This window comes from Anser cygnoides, chromosome Z (genome assembly GCF_040182565.1).
Source record: "Anser cygnoides isolate HZ-2024a breed goose chromosome Z, Taihu_goose_T2T_genome, whole genome shotgun sequence".
Taxonomy (NCBI): Eukaryota; Metazoa; Chordata; class Aves; order Anseriformes; family Anatidae; genus Anser; species Anser cygnoides.
In genome coordinates, this window is record NC_089912.1 from 79,215,798 (window position 1) to 79,227,422 (window position 11,625).

The window sequence follows — 11,625 nt, forward strand, 5'->3', positions numbered from 1 at the left end:
TATTTTATTTTATTTTATTTTATTTTATTTTATTTTATTCAGCCTATAATGTGGACAACCACTTCATACCCTGTCTGGAAATTGCAGTGGCTGAGAGTACTGCAATTGTAGCCGTATGCACAGCATTCAAAGCTAATGCATTAAATCTGTGCAAAGAAATGCAGTTTTGCACTCCTCTGTCAATTTCTGTTGCTGGGATTTCTAGAGGCACTTGCAGAGGTTTCTCTGATTTTTTATTATTATTTTTTTTTCCACAGCCCCATCTCAGTGCACTGATTTTCAAACCTCTACCTCACAGGCTTCTGATCCTTAACTGTTCTTTGTCTCTGCAGAGCACAATGCTTCTTAGTCATTAATAAACAGTAAACTTCGTAGCCTTTGTGACTTCTGTGCAAGAAACAATTACATCACAGTTGGTAGGTCATAGCCCCTAAATTTTAGACCTGACAATAATGAGAGTATTATATATTTGGTGACCCTGATAGCAGATGTGTCCCTTGTCATGCACCACTTTTAGAGGAAGTGTTCATCTGACTACTTGAAGTAATGTGTGAGTTACGTATGTACACAAGGTGCAATTAAAAATATATATATATATTATTTTATTTATTTTATTTCAGTGTAGGTTAGTTTAGTTTAGATTTGTTTTTGTCCTTTCCTTGATTGCTGGTCCTTGCTCTGCTGAAAGATTCTCCAAAAGTATGAGGGCTTTAAAGTTTGCAGTGTGTAATGACGCAGGCCGTGAAGTTCTGGCATGCTTCTGTGTCTTGCTTTTTGGCTATTGAATACAATGGGATGGCTTGTTGCCTGTAAAACTTTTGTCTCAGCACTCAAAATAGTGATTATTCTTGGCACTGCAGTCTATGTAGGCATAGCTGAAATGTTTTTTGTTTGTTTGGCCTTATGCCATTGCTTACTAAAGCTTGATAGCAACAGGGAAAAACAATAGGTTTCAGATTAGACCTCACTCTGCACAAGTTTTATGTAGCTCTTACGGAGAGCAGATATTACACTTTCTGTCTGTGAGTTAGAAGCCGAAGTAGTGCTATCTTTATTCATTTGCTTCTTGCAGCCACTGAAGAAATGACTCATTTCCAGTAAACAAAAGCCCAAAGACATGCAAGCTTGAAAATCATACTGTGCTGCAGTGTTATTTTAGCATGAACACTACTTTATACTGCAAAGGCAATTGGGTCACGCTCTCATGCACAGCTCATTAAGTACTATTCTGACCAGAAAATGCCAGAATCGAATGCTTGAACTCTACAGGTTGCCCTACGCACGCAGACAAGATGCAAATCTGCATCTATTCATATCTTAACTGAAAGGACATGGGGAAAAAAAAATGTAGTTTGTCTGGCTTAAAGCACTTTCGTAAGGGAAGATAAAGCTCTGGCGTAGACTGTAGGGCATAACATATGTTTAAACCAAACCCACAATTTCAGACCTCAGTTTTGCTCCTCCATAGTAGTTCCTCACCAGAAATGCATGTCTTATGTGCTGAGAATTTTCTGTAGCAAAAACTGTTTCATTTCTGATAATTATTCTGTTTGTATCCAAAAGGTTGCATTTAATGTGTGTAAATAAAGAATAGACCTGAGCTGGAGGAAGACACTTTATGAAAGAGCAGAGATTTCATGCACGTGCTTGTATTAAATTGTATTCAATGCAGAGAATTGAACTACCTTCATATTAAAATGTTAGTCTAATCATGGGCCTTTGAATGGCGATCACAATTTCTAAAATAATGGTTCACAAAATTTAAGCAGCAAAAAAAGGATGAAAAGTGATGCCAGCACTTAAAATGGCACATGTTCCTTGGGGCTGAAAATTGAAGAGGTGGTGGAGATGTGCATCCCTGCCAGCTGGGAGAAGCACGTTCAGGTGCATAGCTCCATGGCTGCTCTCCCTACTTCCTCATTCCCCTTTCCCAGTGGAGGATGTGGTCCTCATCCATGGTATTTCAAGGTTCCTGCTTCTCCTGAGAGACAGCAGCACAAGGAGGTGAAATGTTGCAAACCTATTCCCATGGCCTCCTGACAGGTTTTGTGTGACAAGGTCACCAAAAATGGGAGCTGAACTGTCCCCAACCTGCTACAACCTGAGCACTGCTGTGCAGTGACAGCTCAGAGCCTCATGTTCTCCTCTGACAGACTGCAGGATGCATCTGTCCAGCTGTCTGCAAGGTGGTGGGACACTCTTGGCCTGATACCTCTGTGTTGAAGCTCGGCCAGTCACACAGCATGTATGAGGATGCTGCCACCTGACAGGCTTCAGCAGGACTGGACCATCCAGCTCCTGCATGGCCCCGCTAACCCCCCAGGCTCCCATGGCAAAGGACCTGCTTGGCCCTCCCTGGCTCTCTGCTGTTGTACTCCTTTTACAATATGTCTTTTCCAACATCCCCCTGCTGTCTTGCAGTGTGACTGCTTTTCTTGTCTTCCTGTCCTTCCACCTGTCCTGTTCACTTGTGCAGACGCAGACAGCTTACCTGCAGTATCTGGCACTTCGTACACAGCATCAGAATATCCATCACTTCATGCATAGCTGTGATGTCTGTCCCCTATGCTGCTTTGTGATGAGGAAAATTGAACAATCTCTGAAGAGAAATGGATGTTCACAATTTTGTTTGGTGCTTCAGTGGCCTACCCTCTTCCCATGGTGATGCTTTGGAGGAGGCAAATTACCTGGGAATGTATTAAAAACTCCTTTGCTGTAAGGTGGAGTTGAACGTACAGGAGGGCAGTATGCCTACATTGTGCCAGAGGGCTCCATCCTTTTCCTCAAAGTCACTGGGCCAGTCTTGATCTGCTTTTGGGCTGGCCAGGGGTTCCAGCAGGATCTTCTTTGAGGCACAAGGAGTATTTCTGCAGATAGAAGACTATGTCTCCAAACAGTAGGCAGCTGGTCAGTGACTTCTCTTCTGATGGGCACTGGGAACATTGGGGCACAGGGTTTTTAGCAAGCAGGACCAGGAAGTGTATGCAAAAGACTGCAAGGTACCAAGACATGCAAGGTACTTACTAAGAGGTCAGTAATGTTAGTTCTAATTCATGCGATATATACCATTTCAGTTCATGCTGACAGCTTTTTTTGAAACAGCAAGGTTTTTTAAAATAGAATCAGTAAACTACATTTTGGTGATTTGTTTGGTACTCCTTGCTACAGCCTTGCTGCAGCATCTTAGTATTAGGTTTAACATACTCTAGAATATGTTGTCTGCAAAATTTCTGCATAAGAGGTAACTTTTGTCCCTGCATAGTGTAGCTGGCTCCACACCCAGCACGCTGAGGCTTCTGGTTTCAGACAGAGACCTTTTGCACATATGAGATAGACCTTTTTTCCTCCTACAAGGACAGGGTCCTGGTTCACAACTAGGGATCCTGCTCACTTGAAAGTAAGACAGTGCAGAGCTTAAGTCTTGTGAACATATGTCCTCTATTCACAGTCCTTCTACGTTTACTAAATTCCAGGATAAGAAAGTGAAGGAAATTCTAATTATCCAAACAAGTTTATCTATGACCTTGCACAGTGCTCCTTCTCCAGCTGCGTTTCCCTGTAAAACAGAAATGTGAAAATAGCTTTTACCACTAGATGGCATTTAAGGCTTGTTTTTTTTTTTTTTTTTTTTTTTTTTTTAATGCCCTGAAAACCAGCCCTGAAAACTGCCTATCTAGGCAAAATAATAGATTTCTAAACTAGTTTTCTTCTTCTCCTCACACAGCCTAGGCTTGGGCACGCAAGCAAGTTAATGACACAGAGGTATAAAAGCAGTGCTGTAAAGCTGATTTGAATGAGTTGTGGAAGCCGGCCTTACACTCCTTGTAGTCTTACTCCTTGGCCATCTTCACCAAGGGTTTCTTAAGGAGCTGAGCAAAGCAGTGCATGACAAAAATAGCAAATCTTAGCTTTGTTGAATCAACTGTTGTTGGAGACAGCCAACAAAATCAGCTTGTTGCTGTCCCTTGAGATAATGTGATCTAAGGGCTGCTAGCACAGTGGTAGATCAAGGCTTGCCTGTTGTCTCTGTGGTAATTGGGGCCCTAGAGAGAGTGAGTCACCCACCTGTGTCTGAGATAGTCAGCATCTTTGTACCGTTCTCCTTAAGAATTGCTGCCAGTGGGAGATACCTGTGCCTAGTACCATACAGTGAACAGACACCTTAACATAGGCACCCAAGATGCTCTGTTTTGGATCCTCTTCTTTGAACTTGTTATTGGTGTGGGTTGCAGAGGAACAAATAAGGTTGCCTCTTTCCTGCTGTGCAAGTGACTGCATTTCCTGCATTTTCTCATTACACCCTGATCAGCTCATTCCCAAAGGCACACCTGCGTACAGAGCTGTAGCAGTGTCACCATCTGCCAACATGCAGGGGCAGGTCACAGAGGCAACACCAACCTCAGCTCCTGGCTTAGGTGCTAACCCTTGTTACACATTTTGTAAAAGCTATTCCACTTTGCTCCAGTGGCATAAAGCTGCCGAACATCTGATATCTTCACTTAGCCATTACAAATAAATTTGCTCAGCTGCAAAGGCAAAAACTTTATTTCAGGCAAGTGTTACAGTGGTAAATGTAGGTTGTTCTCTGAGGAGAGCAGTGCTCAGTCCCAGGGGTTCACAAGGAGATCCCAGAATGAAGAGCATCCACTGCTAATGATGCCAAAATTATTGTAGCTCGCTTCCTCTGGGATGCTAGAGTCAGCTCTAAAGACTTTTCCACCAGCATAACCATCAAGGTGGATTTGTTAGCTTGTGTCATGCCCTGTTGTCAGTGAAGCAGCAGGACAGATTGCTATTTCTCTTCTTGGGGCAAGGTATTACTGTGGCCCATGCCTGTGGTGTGCTTGCACCCAAGGAAGATGCCCTCCCACTCTTTCCAGGTACCAGTTCTCAATCCCAACTCCATCTGCTCCATCTGCACTTCTCCACCAGCCATGCTGATGCTCCTCCTGGTCCTCACCCTGGCCTCTGCAAACCTTGATCCAGCAAGAGCTGGGTAGTGACATAGGCACATGGTTTGCCTTCATACTGTGCACACCTCTGCCTGTAGCATGTCCCAGAAGTCAAGACGACTGTGATTGTTATGTCAAGAGAAGCAGCCACACGGGCCAAAAAGCCAAGAAGCCAAAAACCTGCCTGTGATTGAGTTATCATGTATGCCTGGGTGGAAAGCTTGCCCACCTCTCCATGACGCAGATCACATGGTGAACATGCAGGTGTTCCACCTAGATGATCTGCAGTACTTAGGCTCTAGCTGTGTAAGTTGCGGTTTTCCCATCTCCTCCCTGCAGCATCATACTACAGGTTGCATAATTTTTAAGTTCTTGTTTTGATTAAAAATCAAAAGGAACACAGCAACATTGGGCAGAGTGCAGATGTGAACTTCTAATGCAAATGTAGACAAATTGGTGACAGCAGGCTCCCTTCAAAATTTGTTTTCTTGCGAATACATTCCTTTTTACCTGGGTTATTGTGACAGAAAACAAATAAACAAGCAAAAATATAGAAGAGGTTTTGTGGAAGAAACAGAAAGCTCCTTATCACCAAGTTAATTAAACTGGCAGCTTTGTTCCCCAGACTCATATTTCATGAGAAATTCTATAGGTTTATTATCAGTTAATTAACAAATAACTGGGGGATTGATCAGGAAACTGCTGTAGGCATTTGTAGCCATGAAGGGAGGTATATAAGCTTCCATTTCGCGATGCATTAAGCTGAGGTTCTAATTAAGAGCAAATCAGGTGTGAACTTTTTAAATAAGTGTGTTATATGAATTACCTGATAGTTCACAGGAATTTTCTTGTATTTAGATAGTCTCAGCAGATTTATTTTCTGTATACAAGCCAAATTGGATTTAGTCTATGTAAAACACAGGACAAATATTTCTCAATATTCAGTATCAATTATTAGAGAATAAAATGAGATCCATATGAAAGTCAATGTCCAGGCTGTCAGCAGTTTTGATATGAAGCCAAATTTTTAACTTTTGCATTTCTTTGAGCTGAGACATAGGCAACACATCTGATTTTTATCTAGTATGTTTTTTTTTTCCTTGCAAAAATTACTATCTTTTCTATTCTGGGGTAAAGTAACATTTCAGATTGCAGGTTTTTAGCTCTTCATCATTCTCAGCAGCCTCTTGAGTCTGATTCATTCCTCACATCCAGAACAGCCTCCATCTTTTTGGAAGGGAACAAAAGTTGTGTCAAATAAGCAATGTTCAACATGATATCCTGTTTCTAGTTACGCCCCTATGATTCTCCTGTGGCTTCTTCTCTGGTGGCTGGTGTGCACTGGAAGAAAGCATTTGGACTGTAGTTTATTCAGAGTTTTCCCTCTCGAATGGAGTCTTTCAGTATAAACTTTAAAATTATATTTGTGAGGGCAACAGATGAGGTTCAGCTCACCTCTGAAGATGTCTCTGAAAAACAAGAGGGGAGGTGTAGCAGGGGATATGATACCACGGTTTTGGAGGGATCGTTCTGCATCGTGGTGAAACTCATGGCTTTATTTTCCCGGCACCCTGCTTAGCTGGTTTCCCAAACATCAATAAACCACAGAAACTAGCATTTCAAGTTTGTCAGTTCACAGGTAGATGTTCTACCTTTCCCTCAGAGAAGGCACTCTCTTCTTGCTGTCTGTCAGAAGAGCACTGCAAGTAAACAGGAATGTGTCTGTGTTCCAAAGCTGAAAAGTTAGGAGTGAAAATTCTCCCAAGACCATGGGTTTAAGGCATTTCTCAGATCAAACCTTTTCTCTCTTCCTCAGAAGCTGTAACAATGGTTTCTTTCCCCTGAGACTTTTCTTGCAAACCAGTTGCTTCCAAACCTTTGGTTTAATCAGACCCTTACCTTTAAGTGGTATTTCTTGGATGTTTTTTCTTGATTGTAGTGGGATCCATTGCACCAGAGCTTTTTAATCCTGGTTAAATCTTTCTTTGTCATTCTGTTCTTTTGGTGACATACAGTGGAGACATAGAGCAACAGAGGCTTGTTTCTCTGTGTAAAGGTGGTAAATGGAAACTGTACAAATCTATTACATCAGGTAATGAATATCCCATATGTAGATTTATTTATTTGTTTGTTTGTTTGTTTTAGTACTTAAACTAGTTATGATTCTCCTGCAAATATGTACAGTGCAGTAGCTCATAGTGGCAATTTCACTAGCCTCCAAGCTCACAGGGAGGGGAATGTAACAACTGTGTCCAAGGATGACAAAGGAATATACAGGAGAAAGTTAAAAGCTTCCCCCAGTGGTCATGGCCTTTTTCCCCCAGTTTTCCATTACAGAATTACCAGATATTCCTGTTTTCTTAAAATCATCTTGATAATGAATAACCTATACAGCTTGTTTTGTATTATATTTTTCTCTTAAATCTTCATTACAATTTATGTATGTATACTCGCATGCACTAGTCTACCACAAAATTTCTGTGAAGATACCTATCAGTTAAACCCCAGAGCTCCAATTTGCAAGGATAGTTTTTGAAGGCGTATGTTTGCTCACAGACTGGCTACAAGTGAGGCCGAAAGAAAACCAGGATTCTCACCATTACTGGTGTGTTTGATAGCTGATACAGCTGCTGAATTAGTGATGATGAAACAACTTTGAAAAAGTACCAAAACTGAATCAAGACCTAAAATATACATGATGCTAACAACTTTTTTTTTTTTTCTTCACTCTTTCTTGACTCTTCTGGTCCCTGCTGCTAGTGTTGACTGGGTTGGATGTTTCAGCAACCCCTTTTTTCACTACACATGGATCACAAACACATCTAAAAGTTGCTATTCGTATCTGTAACAATGATCCTAGCCCTTCTACTCACATCAGGAATGCTGTAGCATAAACGTGTAATGCTATTCACTGTCATGTCTCTGTTCAAGTGACTTCTTAGTCATTAACTAGTCCCAGCATCATAATTCGGGGTAAAACTTCTACATTTTGCTCTGACTAATGAGAGAGCTTAGGGGAGAATTCTGTTACTACATTGCACATACAAAATAATTGCCTGCTCCCTCAGGAATATACTAATAGCTTTTCAGCTAAAAAAATCCGGTCCTATGCTAGTTTATTTTTTCAAGGTATGTGAATAGGAAGTGTCTGTGTTTTCCAGAATAGCCATTAGGGACAGAGGTACAAAAGCATTGTTTACTCTTTGGGCAATTTCAAATATGAAACTGGGTAAGAATTAGGAAGTTTTTTCAACAGCTATAGTGTACTGATAAAGAAATAAATTTTCAAATCATTAAAACTCTCAGAGGGGCCAGATGGCTGCCAAACAGGCCACTGGTAGCAAAGGTCTGAGACTTTGTTTAATGAATCTCCAGAGAAATCTGGACAAATTCACAGCACACTTTTTTTTTTTCTTCATAATCAAGCCCCACAGCCCTCTCTGTGTTGCTGGGTGCTGAAGCTTTCTTTGACCATGTTGATCCTTTATCTCTTTTCAGTCTTGTGGTGCCCTACAGGGCTGTGTGTAGGAGCTAGAGGTGGGCTGCCAGGCCAGACTGCAGGCGGTGACGGTTGAGGGAAAGAACATTCTTCGAACTCCTCAGAGCTGATATCTGGGGCTAGAGGCTTGTCTCTTTGAAAGTCATTGTCAGCAATCAAGAATCTAGCCCACAAGCCTTGGTCTGGTGAGTGAAAAATGGGACTAAGGCTGGCAGACGGGAAGAAGAGGTTGCAGATGGAATATGGCTTCTTCTGGGGTCAGATCCTTGGTGACACTGGTGCTAAAAGGAGGCAAGAAATGTTCTTTAGGGGACTCTAGCTACTCTTTGCTACTCCTTCAAACAAACAGAAGGAGCAGGAGAAAGGATTAGAGCAGTAACCAGCTACAGCATGGGGAAAATTGCCACCTTCCCCACCACTTTATGGTTTGGTCACAGCTAGCATAAGAAAGAGCACGAGTTTCCTGCCCAAGACCGAGATCCTCCTCACTGACCTTGGCCCAGGAAGGTGCCTGCAAAGAAAAGCAGTCCCTCTTGCAGTGGCCATGGGGCAGCTGGCACAGCAGGCCGAGGCTACAGTTGCAGTGGTGGCTGCATCCTGCCTGGCCCCAGCACTCAGCCCACGCACGATGTTCTGGCTGCCTCTTGCTCATATAGCAGGGCAGTGTTTGAGGACTCACATGGGCTGCTGAGGTGTTCTGTCTCTCAGAGGAAAATATGTTGCTTCTCAGAGCTGCAAGACCTTGGCTATACAGTGATGTGCAGAATCCGGCAGGACAGAAGGTTGAAGGTTGCCTAATGTCACTAGAAAGTTGCCTGATGGGAAGAAGTAAGAAAGATTCTAGCACTGCAAGGTTGTGTGGCTGGGCTCTAAAAGTATCTGGTCTCCCTTCTTCATCCCTGACTAACACCAGCTTTTAAATGAATAACTACTTTTTCCTAATACATATATTTAACTGCAAAATGCTACAGACATAACCAGCAACTTACTGGCTTTAAATAATTAGTCTCACACACATATACTCCAGATCTTCTTCCAGGGATGAAAAAGATTCCCTTTAGCTGAAATCCATATCCTTTAGTGACAGATTTAAGATAGAGCTAGCTGTTGCTGCTAGCTAGGTATCACACTAACACAGCCGAGCCACTTCTAAGACCCCAGGCTAGTGTCTGTCAACAGTGCTAGCAGTTTGTAAATGAACCTGCTTGCTAGAAACCAGTATATAAACTGCTAATTCAGGACTGACTGCACAGTGCAGATAAAGCTTCAGAGGCACGTTTTACAGAATATCCACTGCACATGGGCAACAGATGCCTTTGCCTTTCAGTTGCTTCTCTAATCAGATGAGAACCCTCCCAAAAATGTGGGAGATGTGTGACAGACAGTGTGTCTGTCTTCTTATTTTGCCTACTAGCTTAAGCAGTCTTTGAATTTTTTTCCTTTTCTTTAAAACAGAAGACGAAGTTATCAGTGTGCAGAGTTGATATATAAATGTGGTAATGGTCATGGATGTCTCACGTTCAGAGTTGCCCTGTAAATAGCACAGAAACTTCATTAGTGTGTGAAAGAAGGTGTCTCATCTGTAGGTACACAATATTTCTTAAGATACCTCTGTGACACCTGATTACAGTGGCTGGAAATGTTACCACTTCAGGCTGTTCAGAAAGACCCTTCTATTCTATGAAGTGCTGGCAGACTGCACTGTAAGCACATGCTGCAGGCAGCATGGTTTTCCAAGACGACTTGAGTTTGCTTGGGGCACCTAGGGGATCTCCAGTCCCTGGGCTGTGACTTGTAAGCCCCAGTGGGACCAAAGCAATTCTAATAGGGTCACAGCAGGGAGTGTCATTTGATAGTTGGGCTTGTATTTTCAATTCTAGCTAGAAAATCTGTGAGTCGCTGATTGAAATAGAAAAAAGAAGGCTGGGGCAGGAGATAGAGGAAAAATAAGGTTGATATTTCTATAATCAGTGTGCAAAGATTTCATTGATCACAAGAAATCTGGTCTGTGGAAAGGATCAATTTCCCTGAAACGCCCAAGAGATGCAGAAGATTGGCAAAAACCCTACAAAAACTATCTGTGGAAGAACTCATTGCTGATGAGTTAAGGTGTCCATAGCTGAAAGAAGGTATGTGCTACGCAGATAAGACATGGCCTGTCACTACACGCCTAGTGCAAGCCCACACACCGAGTGCTAACAATTCTGTATGTTCCAAGTCTCACTGAAAACATTTGTCTCCATTGCTTAAAATTCCAGCTCGAGATTGTTTTTGATTTTGTTTGGTTTTGTGTTCAAAATAAAAGTGCAGGGCATCTTGGAATCCAGCTTTGCTATGAGAAGCTGCAAATAATTAGTGCTCAGTGCTCCATGATGTGATGAGTGCCTAACCCATCTTATAAGTCACCACAGTAATGGTACATGTTAGTGGTCCATAAGTTATGTGTTCTTTTCTACAGCTAAGAATTTGACTGTGGCAAGTTTGTGAATAAAAGGCTTCATAGACGTCCTGGAAAAATCTGATCAAGCAGATGTCTACAAAGCTCTTTCCCCCGGTGATTTCTCTGTGAAAACCTTTTAAATAAGCATTTTTAAATTGAGACCCCTGGAGCATTCCTTATATGATGTTTCCCCTTGGAATTTGGTAAGGCAGCATCTGCATTTTTCTGAGAAGGTTTTCAGGTGAAGTGAACCATAAGATTGCTCCCAAATAAACATTCGTCTTTACCTAGAAATGGGCTCATTACTCAGCAGGTCACACATTCATTACTGGCTTTTGTCTCAAGAGCTTGCAGAGTCACCTGGTGTTTCGTCTAAGTGTTTTAGCATTGGCAAAATTGGGTATTAATGATTGCCCCTAATAGGGACACATTGTAAGGTTTGATTTGAATGCCACGGAATAACTGGGCCATCTAGAGTTGACCTGCCTGAAAATGTCAGCCCAGCGTGTGACTATTCAGAGAGTTAGGTACTGAGGTTCTGATTAGTCATTTTATGACTCTGTCCCTAAATCCATCCATTCAGCCGTTTTTTTGGCCTCAGGCCAATGCCAGCTGCTCGGGCTGGGAACTGCCTTCTCTGAGGAAGACCAAAGAAAATGCTGGTTTGTGCTGAGTCTGTTTGAACCAAAGACCAGCAGGGGAGATTTTCTTCCAATCACAAGTGAATTTGAGGC